We start from the raw sequence: 15,927 nt of genomic DNA, 5'->3' as shown, positions 1-15,927 counted from the left end.
TAGACTTTTAGCTATGGTATTAATGCTGAGGGCTCGCTGATATCGCTGTCTGTTTAGAACTGCGTATCTATGCGTCGTTGCTAACGTGTGCTGACGTTGTGACTGTGTGTCTGAATGTGAGAGAGACGCGTGAGTGACCGAGAGACGCAGGGAGGGACGCATATGTGGCGGCCGGTGTTGATTCTGTGGCGCACCGCCACAAATTAGTCTGTGTGGGGAAACTGCATGGGGTTCAATTTCTCAACAGGAGGTCCATTCAAGTCTATGAACAACAGGGTAGTGAGGCTCGGTACATGCAGTTTGTTCCTAGTTTTATCATCTGTGTCATTGCAAGCCGAGAAACCCCTCTCACACTCCGCTGAGGTCGGGAGTACAATGCAGCATGCGACGATAAGTTTATTAAGAGTCTTCCCCTGAGAACCTTGAAGCTTCCAATCTCGGAATTCCTCGATAGCCTCGGTAGAGGAGTTTTGTGAATCTCCCCACTTTGCGCTTTCCGAATAGCATTAGGTCTGACCTTTCTGCAGGCCAGAAGTGCTGATCTAAAGGCTTGAGCATGGCAATAAGTTCACTGTCAAGAAGATGAGGATGGACTGATAAAATGGGGCTTGTTGATCTTAGGTGCATCTGCATGTTGAGCTCTGCAGCAGCTTTCTCAAGCTCCCTTGCGTTTTTAGTGGATTGGTGGTACACACTATGAAGCTTTGAAATGAAAATGTCAAATGATTGCTCCCTGCCACAACCTTCAAAGAGTCATTAACAGCTAATTCTAATCGGTGTGCAAGGCAATGCACACCTTGCAGTTGAGGGAAGTCTTGTTTAAAATGTTCAATGAGTCCTGTATGCCTACCTGTAAGGACTGTGGCTATACTAATGAAGTTCTTTTGAAGACATTCTGTCTCTATCACCACCTTTTGAAGACTGTCTTTTGGCGCATCATAACGAGATCCTGCATCCCCTTGTTACAACTCAACTATGTCCAATGTCCAATACCTCATGTAGATAATCATATAGGAGCGTCCATGCACAGTGCTTTCATCCAGTGTTATGCTGATACGTGAGTCGAGTTTCAAGATCTGCTATGTTTCACAATAGCAGCACAAGAGTGATTGCAGGGCCCACCGTCGCACCATTAAGTTCATGATCTGCATAATTTTGGCGTATGGGAATCTGTCTTTGGCTACAGTGTACGCCGTTCTAAGCTCTAGAACTTTGGTTAGAATTCTGCTATTTCCAACTGACGGTCCCATTAACCCATGCATCCGAAAGTTGCACCCCAGTCTTTTCCCCCCAAGACCACTCTCACTTGTAGACAGCCATGGATTTCTCTCCTTCCACAATCGCCACTGACTGAGCCCCCAGTTTTTAGGAAGGTTGTGCTTCAGCTCCATCATATCGGTCCCGGACCCCGTCTCCCCAGGCTCTTCGTCTCCGTCCAATTCCTATGAAGGTAAATATAGTGTAAAATGTAAGAGCTTGTAGAATACGATGTGAGAACTTGCAGAACAAAAAATCTGAGCTTGTATGTAAAAATGTGCACTTGTAAAAAATATTCACACACGTGATCTTAATTTGAAGTCACACAATTAACTCATGAGAGCTGAACTTGGACTCTAGGTCATCTGCTTTTTATTAATGCTGGCCATAGCGTTAATCAGGCCGTGGACATAACAGTACCCCCACTCCAATGGGCGTCTCCAGGCGCCTGGCGCCTGCCCAGCGGCACCAGGATGGGCACGACGAAAGTCCCATATCAGAGCAGGGTCCTTGATCCGGTAACGAGGAACCCCGCAGCGTTCAGTGTAGAGAGGATGTCCGTCCACCATCCGGAGGGGGCGGAGGGGCAGGATCGGGAGGGCAGAAAGGACTGGAGGACACAGGCTTGAGATGGGAGATGTGGAAGACCGGGTGGACCCGGAGAGAGGAGGGGAGCCTTAGCCAGACGACGCAGGGGTTGATGACCGACTCCACCTTGAAAGGACCCACTTATCGGGGAGCGAGCTTACGGGAGTCCACTTTGAGGGGCAGGCTCTTGGCCTGAAGCCAAACCTTTTGTCCAGGGGTGTATGTCGAAGCAGGGGAACGGCGACGATCGGCCAGGCGCTTGGATGAGGCAGAGGCGCGCAGAAGCGCAGACCGGGCTGAACTCCAGACTCGCTGGCAGAGGCGCATATGGTCCTGCACCAAAGGCACAGCGGCCTTGTTTTCCTGTGCAGGGAACAGGGGTGGTTGGTAGCCCAGAGAGCACATGAAGGGGGACATCCCTGAAGAGGCGTTGACCAGGGTGTTATGGGCGTATTCCACCCATGGCAGGTAGATGCTCCAGGTGGATGGCCTAGCAGAGGCGACGCTGCGGAGTGCAGCTTCCATCTCCTGGTTGACGCTTTCCGTTTGACCATTGGTCTGGGGATGAAACCCAGAGGATGGGCTGACCGTTGCCCCAACGGCCTTGCAAAAGGCCCTTCACACCTGGGACATAAACTGGGGACCTCGGTCAGACATGATGTCCAGAGGGATTCCATGGAGGTGGAAAACGTGGCTGACCAGGAGATCAGAGGTCTCCCTGGACGACTCGAGCTTGGGCAGGGCAGCAAAGTGACAGCCTTAGAAAACCGGTCAACTATGGTGAGAACAATGGTCATGCCGTTAGATGGAGGAAGGCCGGTGACAAAATCTAGGGCAATGTGGGACCAGGGGTGACTTGGAACTGGCAGCAGACGCAGGAGTCCAGCTTGTGGACGAGAGGAGGTCTTGTTCCGTGCACAAATGGTGCACACTGAGACAAACGAACGGGTGTCAGACGTCATTGTGGGCCACCAGAAGTGCTGTCGGAAAAATTCCAGGGTGCGGTTAATGCCTGGATGGCAGGTGAGGCGGGTGAACATACGCATCATGGAGGGATCGGGAGAAAATGAGGATGTCGTCGAGGTAGACAAAGACAAACCGGTTGAGCATATCTCGGAGGACGTCATTTACCAGGGCCTGCAGGTGCATTGGAGAGTCCGAAGGGGACCACGAGGTATTCGAAGTGGACCAGCGGAGTGTTGAAAGCTGTCTTCCACTCGTCCCCCTCCCGGATGCGCACCAAATGGTAGGCGTTACGCAGGTCCAACTTGGTGAAGACGGAGGCATCATGGAGTGGAATGAATGCCGAGCTGAGGAGCGGCAGGGGGTACATATTCTGGGTGGTGAAGGCGTTTAAGCCCTGGTAGTCTATGCAGGGTCGCAGCCCTCCATCCTTCTTCCCTACAAAGAAAAATCCCGCCCCCAGTGGGGAAGAGGACGGGTGGATGAGGCCTGCTGCCAGCGAATCCCGGATGTAAGCTTCCATGGCCTGTTTCAAGACAGGAGAGGTTGTAAAGACGCCAGCTGGGAGGGGCGCGCCTGGGAGCAGATCGATGGCATGGTCATATTGGCGGTGGGGCCGAGTGTCCGGAACTCAATGATGTAATCCGCCACGCTACAGCAACCCTGACGGAGTGACGTGAGGAGCTTCCCAGGATCTGGCCCCCCTTCAGGGTGATCAAACACCTTCAGCAGCTCTCTGGTGAAGGCCTCATATGAGGAGCTCAGCAAGCCTCTAGTGATCCAGACCTCCCGGTGGCCCAGGAAAGCACCCTTCCAGATAGAGCAGCGATCACATAGGCTATCCTTGCCTTGTCTGTGGGATAAGATGACGGTTGCTGTTCGAATACCAGGGAGCACTGAAGCAGGAATGGACGATAGCGACTTGGCTCACAGGTGAAGTGCTCTGGGGCTGTGACATGGGGTTCTCGGTGGTAAGGAGCAGCGACAGGCGGGGACTCGGCTGGAGGGCCCCCTGGGCAGCCAGGACTTTAGTGAGGGTGTGGGACAGGTTCTGCATAGTTTCCTCATGACGTGCAAGTACTGGACCTTGGTGACCGAGTGTCCTGCGAACAGGATCAGTGTTCGGAGTCGGCTGGGCCAGTTCAAACTGTTACGATGGACCAACTGGCTACTGGTGGGTGAACCCGAATGCACGACTCCACTGAAGGTGTGGTTGACTGGTTTATTTGAAATGAGGTTCAGGAGAATGAAGGAGATACGGTGGGGCAGGCGGGTGTGCCAGGCGGGCTGATGGACCGGAAGATGTGGCACGGTCTGTATCAGGCAGAGACAAACAGGATATTTAGGAGTGTACTAGTTAGTTTAATGTAGAATGAAGTTCTCTAAAGTCACTGTTGTAGTTGTCATGGCCAAGTGTGCAGACTTGGGTTTCAGTCACCTGACCACCCAACCATGGCTGAGCGGTGAGGGAATCAGGCTAGTAATGCGAAGGTTGCCAGTTCGATTCCCGGTCATGCCAACTGACGTTGTGTCCTTGGGCAAGGCACTTCACCCTACTTGCCTCGGGGGGAATGTCCCTGTACTTACTGTAAGTCGCTCTGGATAAGAGCGTCTGCTAAATGACTAAATGTAAATGTAATGTAAAATGTTTACGAGGTTGCAACATTGATCAAAATACAACTTGTATACAAAATACAAAGAGAGAGTTCCAGCCGGGCTAGCTGGTTAGTTACCACAGAACGAAGTTAAGTAATGTGACTAAACTGAATTTGAAAGAACAAGCACCAACAACTTCGGCAAACCTTGCGCCATGCATCGTTTTTTTTGTATTAACATCTCTGTACAAATACAGCTATGTATCGTACAGGACTGGGTAAGCAGCCACACAAACGATTAGTTTCTCCTCCACCTTGAAACGTAGAAAGCTAGAAATGTTTACCATGGTTGCTACGTTACAAGTAACAAGAAAACACTCAGATTGGCCATCGCTAGAAAAAAATGGCTTCTCATTTACATAAAGTTGAGAAAATCTCAACTCGGTCGCGTCGCTACCCACAATGCACCACGCAAGCGATTCGCCTGGCTCCATTGAAAATGAATGGAAAATATGTTGACGCTCCCATCGCGTCGCTGCAGTGGACACGCACTGTAACACGTCGGGATGAAGCATTGAACTGGCGATGAGTGACTGGAAAACCGGGGTTGAAATACTGTGGTGCTGATGAGGGGATGAGTTGCAGGTGTGTTGATTAGACAGGAGGGATAGATTATGTGGCATGAAACCTGGAGCCAACACCTGTAAAAAAACAGAAAACCTGGCCCAGATCAGGCCGGGGACATAAAAGAGCTAACTGACGCTGAGTTGTATCACAATAGTTTGTTTGCTAAGCTGTAATACTAATGTTACCCACCTAGGGCGATCCTGTTTGCTTCGACAACAGAAGTGGCAACAACTAACGTAATCATTTGAAATTATATCTAGTCAAGCTGTTGAAAACAGTGTTGTGTAAACACAATAGATTTATTTCTACGTTTTTATTTCCCGTCTCCATCTTGGTTTCAGTGAGTGCTGTTGGCTGTGTTGCGTCTTTGCTCTGCAGCTTTACTTGTTGTTAACCAACCAATCAGCGTGCAGCTCATTTACATATTCATAAGCATACCATAAAAGGAGAAAACCTAGCGTTATTTCACTGGATGTATTAGAGGGCATGGAACAGCACCCGGGCCATTTTCAGCCCAACCAATGTTACATACCCTATTCGGAGACATTAAGGAACAGTGTGAAATACCCCCCCAAAAAACTGTCAATCACCCCTTGGATGCTTTCTTTGACAACTTACAGAAAGTGTTACGCATGAGTTTGGACCAGGAAACATTTGGAATGTTGGCCAGACGTGGATTCAAACAAGTAGGGTCACTGACCTCTGCCTCTGCTGAAAGGGGAACCCTTGTCACACTGGCCTGTGCCTTCTCAGCCACAGGGAATAGTGTACCTCCATACTTTATCTCCCCCGCGTCAACTTCCGCAATAATTTCCTGATCAACGGGCCACCTGGTGGCAAAGGAGGGGCAAATTTCTCTGGATGGATGAAAGAGACACACTTTTTTGACTTCCTGAAACATTTCAGTGAACGTACAATGTGCTCAAAAGAGAAGCCCTGTTTACTCCTTTTGGACAACCACACGTCTCATCTGTCCATTGATGACAAAGAAAATGTCATAATCATACTGTAAATCCCATCCCACTGCTCACAACGGCTCCAACCATTAGACAGTTCTGTCTACGGGCCACTAAAGAGGCACATCAACAGCGTGTGTGATGCCTGGATGAGGAACAACCCCGGGAAGACATTGTCAATTTAGGACATTCCTGGGATTGTGGCAATTGCCTATCCTCTGGCTGCAACCCCCTTAAACTTTAAGGCTGGCTTTAGGGTGGCTGGGGTTCAACCTTACAACAGAGATATATTTCTGGAAATCGAGTTTGCACCATCCTACTTCACAGAATGCCCCATTCAGAACTCTCCTCTGCCAGGCCCCAGCACCAACCCCGCTCTGCCAGGCCCCAGCACCAGCCCCGCTCTGCCAGGCCCCAGCACCAGCCCCGCTCTGCCTAGCATGCCCAGTTATGCTTCTGCTATCACTAGCTCACCCTTACCCAGCAATGCTACAGCGTGCTACCGAGTCCAGAGGACATATCCAAAAGCTGGCCCTTCTTACTGACACGCCAGTGAAGCAGCAACTAGAAATAGAAAAGAATAAGGCTCAATCTAGCAAAAATCTGTTTGAAAAGAAAGGGAAGCAAAGGGGGGAGTCAAAATCTGGACCTACAAAGAACAATCTTAGTCATCATCAGATGATGAAGAGTGCGTCTGCCTCGTCTGCGTGGAGACATTTTTAAACAGTCGTCTAAAAGAGACCTGGTTAAAATGTGTAAAATGCAACAAATGGGCCCATGTTGCTTGCACCTCAGGCCAGGCAATTTATGTGTGCCAGAATTGTAACTCTGAAGATGAGTCTGATTAGTCAGATACAAGGCATCTGTTTCGTTCAGAGGTTAAACATGTTAAATTAAGCAAGTTATCTGCAACATTCTATTCAGTTATTATGGATCTATGTGCAAGCCAGAGAACGTTTGAGTTTAAAATTCAAAGTAAAGTGGTCTTGCCACAATGTGTTTTGATTGAAATGTGTATTGTTTAGATTGAAATATTTGTTTTTCCAAATTCTCTAGACATGATTCTTTATATTTCCAGTTCTGGTTTGAATTGAAAAATGTAAATCAATATTCACAATTAAGTAGTTGTTTTCTTATAGATAATCTAGTGTGACAACTTACCCGCCGATGGGGCATTGTGTCACAAGTGCACATTCTCACTCAATGCTCTCAAGACAGTGGAGATGGTTGTGGACTTCAGGAAGAACACAGCCCCTTCTCCCAGGACCTCAAGTGGGAACTGAACATTAGTTCCTCACCAAGAAAGCACAACAGAGGATGTACTTCCTGCGGCAGCTGAAGAAATTCAACCTGCCAAAGACAATGATGGTGCACTTCTACACAGCCATCATTGAGTCCATCACCACCTGGTACGCTGCTGCCACTGCCAAGGACAAGAGCAGGCTGCAGCGTATCATCTGCACTGCAGAGAAGGTGATTGGCTGCAATCTGCCTTCCCTCGAGGACCTGCACACCCCGAGGACCCTGAGACGGGCGAAGAAGATTGTGGCTGACTCCTCCCACCCTGGGCATTCCCTGTTTCAGTCACTCCCCTCTGGCAGAAGGCTGCGGTCCATCAGAACCAAAACCTCACGCCATACAAACAGTTTCTTCCCTTCTGCTGTTGGCCTCCTCAACAAGGCCAAAGCTCACACTGACTGAATGTCTTTTAAAACTATTTACATTTTGCACTACACTCAATTCCTGTAATATTTGTATTTTATATTGTATTTTATATTGTAAATTGGCAACTTATATTTTACTTATTGTATATTTTAATTGTATTCCACTTAGTATTGCTAGTTTATATATCCTTAGTATAGTTAGACCACATATTTAAATTTAAGATTCCTATATGTTTACTGTGTGCACCTTCCTGCCAAAGGAAATTCCTTGTTTGTGCAAACTTTCATGGCGAATAAATCCCATTCTGATTCTATTCAACAGTCTACAACTCCATAATGAGGAAAGATATGAAAATGTTATGGATACAACATATGTGCCCAAGACTTCTTTCTTTCATTTGGTATAACATTTATACCATTGTAATGTATGGTGCTGAGTAAATGTTAGACAGTGTGAAAAGTGTGACAACATACCCCGCTCTCCCCTAGCCTGGCTGCCAGCCCAACTTCTCCCCGCCCAAAATAAATTTGTTCGGGAAATTGGGTCTGGAGGGTCTCGTATTGGGGACCAACTACAGAAAACCAGAATCTGGGTGAACCAATGAAATTGCCAGGACGGGCTTTATACGATGATGGACAGATGATCAACAGTAACGTAATCACCCACGTCACAAAAGAGCGCTTAAGTTGAATTCGTTTTGAACAAACATGGCTACCGCTGGAGATCTGGGATGTTATGATTCTGCCATCGAGTCTGTTTTAGAAGACATCGACAGCGCATTAATTTTGAAAGAGGAACAGAGAGACGCAATCAAGGCATTTGTCGATGGAAAATATGTTTTTGCCGTCCTTCCTACGGGATTCGGTAAAAGTTTAATTTATCAGCTGGCCCCGATGGAGTTGTAATCCTAAACAGAGAACTTCGTATATGCATTGCCCTTTATTGTTTCGCTCAAAAAGGTTGACCGTGTGAACAAGTACTCTCCCTACCCTTAAATTAATTTTACAACACAGGCAAAAATCGTTTGTATTCATTCTTCAGGCATACTTCAAGTCTGGTTGTAGTTTAGTTCTGTTGATAACAACTATGCGGTGCTTAACATACGTCACATACTCTGTTGCTCTGATTGGTTGTAGATCTATCCAATTGAGCAAAGAGGCATTTGTTTTCCAGGCTCGTTTGAAACACGCCCTGTAGTCAAAGCCCAACGGAGAGTTCTCAGACTCATATTCTGACTAGAATTATGAGTATGACAACGTCAGGCTAGCTCTCCCCTACCCTAGAAAATATACATATTAGTACTTTATGGATACATTTGGACCTTTTAGGGAGACATAACCAACAGTTGTAACAGTTGATTTAACATAAGTGGACCTCAACTTGGGGGCCAGATGATTGAGCGGTTAGGGAATCGGGCTATTAATCGTAAGGTTACCGTTTCGATTCCCGGTCGTGCAAAATTACATTGTGTCCTTGGGCAAGGCACTTCACCCTACTTGCCTCAGGGGAATGTCCCTGTACTTACTGTAAGTCGCTCTGGATAAGAACGTCTGCTAAATGACTAAATGTAAATGTAAACTTACTCTATTCTACTTTTCTCTGTTTATGCTCTACTCTTTGGCCTACGCTCCATGCTGTAGTGTACTTTGGTAAAGTGGATGCATCTCTTTCGTTGAACCAGAGTTGTGGAGGAACATCTGGCACAGTAAATAAAAATAAACTTAGCTCCTTTGTATGGTAATCGGCATTTGTTAATGTGTGTGTGTGTGTGTCTGTGTGGCAGGGGGAGTGGTGGGTCCTCTCACTAATCAACGCTCCAGCACACTCACATGCCACCAGATAACTGCGTGTTGGGTCCTAATGAGAATGTGTTTCATTTTATTCCTGTCATGCTTAGCGTGACTTCCCATTGTGTTGCTGAGACAGTCCACAGACCATCCCAGGGGAAATACAGCTTGTACACCTAAACACAATTTACAACACAGTCCCTATTGTTTTTATTATGAGTAATATTAGTTGTTCAGTGCACATAACTCCAGAAACATAAAACAAACACACACACATGTACACACAAACACATGCCCACTAGAATACACAGCATCCACAATCTTTAGCGCATGCTTCAAACTCACATATCCCCTACCACACCCAGGGGCACCACAGTCAGCACACACATGCCAAAGTAACATCTGTGATGATTGTGTATGTGAGCCATCACACATGGTTCTAGGACTATAACACACAGAGTGTGGGATTGCATGCCAAGACCTGCACCGTGCAGGCTAAGACCTCCGTTTCACGTCACAAGCTGTCATGATTGCCCCAGTTCCTCTATAAATTACACTTCACAACACACACATACACAGACAAACCACATCCATCTATTACAGTACATTGAAGCCTATTACTGCAGTGACATTTATTATGAAATATTGAAAATATTTGTAAAAAATATTGTAAAACATGCTACATTCTATTGTACTTAATGTCCCCTCACGTCCCTCTCCTTGGTAAGTCTTAACTTATTGAAGTCAAAGACTAGGACGAACAGAACCAGTTCTTAATGGTGCTGTGTCACCGCAAACCAGTTCATGTATGTGCATGCGAGTGTTAGCAAAGTGATTGCATGTCTCTGTGTGCATCTGCATGGTTCTACAGTGAAGTACAGGCTTTCGTTACGGGCATGGATCCTGTGGGGACAGCCACCACGTGTTTTTGCGTATGTGCATGTACAACCATATGTGCAAGCTAGCATACTACATGCAACAAATCAGGAGTTGGTGCTTATCCATGTGAGCCAGCGCTCGCGTTGGACGCCCATTTGATGATTGGAGCTTTTTGTGGTTGGAAGGTAGCGTGCTGACCCTGGGGATCAGATTGGAGCACATGCAGTGCTGGGAGACTACATGTAGCGCTAGGAGACCACATGTAGCGCTGGGAGACATCATGTAGCGCTGGGAGACATCATGCAGCGCTGATAGACCACATGTAGCGCTGGGAGACATCATGCAGCGCTGATAGACCTCATGTAGTGCAGGGAGACCACATGTAGCGCTGGGAGACATCATGCCGCGCTGGGAGACCACATGTAGCGCTGGGAAACATGAAAGACTACTAGGGACCAGTTGACCTAGTGATGTCTTCAAAAAAGCCAGTCTTATAGTCTGTTAAGGCCGTTATATGTTACTCCGTACTATACGATTACGGACACATGGGAAGGGCCTACGCATAGTTGGAACGCCCTGAAACGCCCTCTCCGTCGTCTGCGGGGCCGACGGAGACCTTTCCCGTGCACCGTTTAAATTCCTGTCGATCCGTCGTGCCATGCTGTACGCGACGGATACCCCTTGGCCGTGATTGGTCCGCTACGACATCATTTCCAAACGACATCATTTCCGACTTCGACAGAAAGGCGTTTTCTCTAAGGTCGTCTTTTTGAAAGACGTCTGTGATGAGAACTTCTTGGAGAGAAATTTTATTGTGAGCTAGTTTATGCTCTACTCTAGCGAATTCAGAAACGTGAGTTTGTTGTCTGTGCACTGACTGCCACAGTTTAGTGACCTAGAGTAGTACATTGTAGTTTTGACTGTACATACAGTTTGTATGGATCTTTTTGTTTCCAATTATATCAGTCTTTTTGTTTATCATTTTTCACATTGGATTATACACTTGGTGGAGAAATTAATTCACAAAACCAGAGCCTTGTCTATATCGCAGGGGTGTCAAACTCTTTCACCGAGGGCCACATCAGCATTATGGTTGCCGTCAAAGGGCCAGTTGTAACTACGATGTAACGTCAGTAACAATGTGAAAACATGGTGTTTTTGTTGTAGCTTTTTTCTTGGAGGATAAATTTGCAAATTTTTCTCAGTGTTTGGTGACAAAATGCAAGCGCGCATAGCGCAAGAGCAAAACTTTTTTGCCCTTCATCTGAACGCAGAATAGCTTTTTGAGCTTTATGTAAAATAAACATTGCCGTTTTCCAATTGGTAAAACCTTGTCTAATGAAGGTGATGTCTTCATCATTTCTGGCTCCAAATTGTCGATAAGGGAAGCAGAAACATGCTAGCTTGGCTGAGTACTCTAACCAAGTTCGAGAGCGATACCAACTTGGGTTGAATGCCCGAGGACCTTGGCTGAAAATGCACATGGGGTACGTTCGCAGAACCGGCTGCATTGGAGTGCTGTCATTCAAACCATGCTCGTGTTCACCCAGTTAAACTTTGCGTTTAACACTGATGTGCATACACTGCTTTCTAGAGGCAGGATGTCGTCACTTTGCCGTAACACAATCGAAATGCATGGTGAGAGATGTCGTTTATGGTCAATGCACGCTGTAAAGCAGCGTAGACTTATTTCAATAGCCCATTAAGCTTCCGCGGGCCACATAAAATGACGTGGCGGGCCTTGAGTTTGTCTTTAATATAATATTATGTGACTGCACCTGCTGCACTCATCGTCTGACTAGTGACAGCTGGTAAGAGTGTCACACGTGTGATGAGAGGTGGGAGATAAACAACGACAATTTCTAACTTACAAAGATGCAACAAAGCAACGTGTTTTCGACAAAAAAACGCTTCTCCACCTACTGTTCTGGCGGTGAATTGTTTTCAGCACCCCCAGCCTTCGGAGAACCATAAAGGCAACAGAAATGCTCATTAATCCGTCCTATCCGGCAGCCCGCCCATCCGTAACGGAGTCGGAGTACCATACTGGCACCTTTAGAGGGAGAGAGAGTTTGAGTTAACACTTATTTGTCCCTTACAGGTTAGCTGGGCATTACACTATACTACGTACACACAGAGCACAACAATACATCTACAACAAACCCCCAAAACATTAAAAAACTAACAAACAGATAACACACTAACAAGATAAAGGGGGGTGGTCGGTTAATATGGTTGTATACTTTTTGGTCAATGGGGATATTTAACTTTTATTGCCAAAAACAAAGAGATAATAAATTTAATATGATATTTGAAATATATATATACTCAACGATGATGGTTTATATATTATATAATATATTCATGATTCATGATTCAGACTTCATTAGCAAAATGTGTGACTTTCAGTTTCTGTAAAATGTTCTTGTGCCTGTAGACCTAGGCTCGTAAAGGCCCCGTCACACCATAACATTCTGGTCAACGTTCTATGACGTTAGAGGAAACTTTGGTAATCGCCCATGGTCGCTGGTACATCGCTGGTATAGCACCAGAAGAGCGTTGTGTGGACGCTGGTGACGCTGGTAATCGTCGGAGAACACTGGTCCAAAACATTTTTTTAGAACATGCACAAAAGTTCTCATGGAGACCAGCGTTCTTCAACGTTTAATTTTAAACGCTGATGAACGTTTGTGGAACGTTTGAATAACGTTGCACACATTTGGCTAGCGTTAGTCAGTCTTTACCCTAGCGTTACTTGGTTGTTATTCATCGTTTGCAAAAGCAAACGTCGTTTTCATCGTTTGCTTTTGTCACACGTCATCACGACCCAATGACACGTCCTCACACGCTAATAGTTTTTAGGGGTGTCTTACTTGGTCGCTGTTACTCGCTCCTCATGCATCAGTCCCACGCTAGTCAAGCCTTATAGTCACACGCCAGATATGTCCACCTCGCCCTAGAACGCTCGAAATTGAACGATTAGAACCTTCAGAGAACGTTAACCAGAACGTTATGGTGTGACGGAGCCTTAAAGGACTCCTCTTCAGTGGTTTTCAAAAGCGAGATGGCAGATTCAAGAAATAGAAACCGGTCAGAAAAGGGATCTCCCACTTGCACATTTCTTATTGTCCTTTATATTCTGTAGTAAGGAGCATATGTGCTCTAGTTCATATGAGTGCAAACCTGCATTTTTTAGATGTTTCCCTGCTCCAACACACCTGATTCAAATGAATGGTTGTTACCAGGCTTCTGCTGAGCTAGATAACATCCCATTCATTTGAATCAGGTCTGTTGGAGCAGGGAAACATCTAAAACATGCAGGACAGGGGGTCCCTGAGGACAAGGGTTGAACACCTCTGCTCTAGTTTGTACCTGCTCTCTACCTCCCGCTCGCTAGGGATATAGGATACCGACGAGTCCTCTTCACTATCGGAGGTCGCTGGTTCATTCCCATTACACAGCACTTCCATCCCACTATTCTCTATTTCCTGTTGCCTTTTTAAATGACTGGCCCGCTTGGTCTTTTAGATTTTGATACCGTGTCTCCCATTCCCGACTTTTGCTTAGTTGTAGGGACTTTGAGTACCGCCTCCTCGTCCATTAGTTCAGTTTCCTCATTGGCTAGTAGTAGACTATGTCACGGCCTCGGCCGTTTCCTTGCCCATCTCATAAACTCCCTTTTTGCTCTCCAACTCTGGCCTACTGACACTGGCATTCTCTTGCCCCAGCTCCTCCCTTCCACCTTTCACGCCAGTCTCACCACTACCCTCTTCCACGCCCGGGGCAGGGGCATTGTTAGACCCTTTTTACTGGGGCACGTGCCCCAGTATAAATCTGCTGTGTCCCAGTAAAATCAAAAGTTTGTTTTAACAATTTACTTTATTAGTCTGTGCATTCATTTAGATTGATGATCCCGGAAAAATAAACATATCAACGCTTGTAAAATCAAAGCAGTTTAACCAAAAACACAAACCGATGCCTGCAGAATTCCATGTCAACGCACTCTTCTGAGCTTGCCAAATACCCACTGCAGCACACACACAGAAGTCCAGGTGTCGGACTCGGACACAATAATTGAGGTAGGCTAAGAAAACATTACAAAACTAAAGAAAGTTTTAAAATGACTAGCTGACCATGTCGGGATAGCTTTTGTTCAAAAACAGCGTCTCTAAGTAAGGGAGGCACATTGGAAACTGACCCTCTTAGCCAGGTTTGTATGGGGGAACACTTGCGTTTGGGTGTCATTCAGCACAATCCCCTGCTCTACTAGCGCGCTTGCTATGCAAGAGGCAGATCATGTACCCCACTACATCAGCCACTGCTAGCGCCTTGACAGAGAATACAAATACTGGCTGACAATCCCCCCCCCCCCCCCCCCCCCCCCCCCCCAGAAACCAAACAAGCGTTTGTTTAGTTATACAGTATGAAAAATCTGCAACACCAACCAAACAGCTGTGTATCCAGCCACGCTCACAGCCACCCTCCAGATGCCACACACACTCACTCATAGCATGCAACAGAGAGAGCGAGAGAGAGAATGTGTGGATATTTTTGCACTCAGGTGGACCCAAATGCAGGAGATTCAGTGATTAAAGAGGATTTATTGCAGGATAGTTTGCAGGTTGAGATGAGGATGGTTGCAGGTTGAGATGAGGATGGTTGTAGGTTGAGGAGATACGGATGGTTGCAGGCGGAGAGAAAGGTGAGGTGAAGCAGAGTGGCATTGAATAAACACCCTGTAATGGTGGAAGACGGCAGGCATTTTGGCGTGACGATCATGAGGCAGAGAAGACAACACTGAGATATACAGGCAGGAGAGGAACTGGAAACTACCTGGAACACTGTAAATACACGCAGTACACACAATACTGTGGTCTGGAGTTGTTTACTACTACACAGAAAACTCTGGAGAGGACTAGGAATGACAGCTGTTGAGTGTATGGAAGGCAGGTGAGCTGATGGCAATGAGGAGCAGGTGTGTTGGTGGAGCTGAGAACCAGGGTAGAGCTGGGAAAGAGACACGCACCCCCCCACACACTCAGGGAGACCGACAGGGATCCCCAGGGAACACAGGGTGTGGCTAAGACCACTTGTCTTGTATACACAAGACGTGAATTTGTGTGAATGAAAGCTGTCATCCTCAGTGGTGTAAGAATATATTTTAATGTTTTCATGTGAAACCTTTGCTAGTGTTCGTAGACACCAGTTACAAAGGTAGAATGTACTTCCAGCCGTTGCTAAGGAAGAATTCGAGTGGCACTGTGTAGATCTGAATAGTCAAGGGATATGGTTTTAATACAATTTATTAGACTATACAATTACATAAACAAAGCTTTGTTGATCATTCTCAACGAAGGAGGTGCCATCCACACAGGCAGTGTTGCCAACTCTTCAGTGAGGAAAGTCGCTATTGGCTGTTCTAAAAGTCGCTAGATGACGTCATCGCCTAATTTGCATACCCGGAAGTAAAAATCCCATTCATTTTCTCCATAGCCATAGCGGATTATTATCATGGACCTATTCTAAGAGATTATTAGCCCTAATTTCATCACCATCTAAGGGAGACTTATATGACTTGATACAAGGTACTGTACATGACACAAGTTTGCA

The sequence above is a fragment of the Hypomesus transpacificus genome, chromosome 9 (assembly GCF_021917145.1).
Source record: "Hypomesus transpacificus isolate Combined female chromosome 9, fHypTra1, whole genome shotgun sequence".
NCBI classification, from domain to species: domain Eukaryota; kingdom Metazoa; phylum Chordata; class Actinopteri; order Osmeriformes; family Osmeridae; genus Hypomesus; species Hypomesus transpacificus.
The sequence above is the reverse complement of the archived record's forward strand: the minus strand, read 5'-3'. Positions refer to the sequence as shown.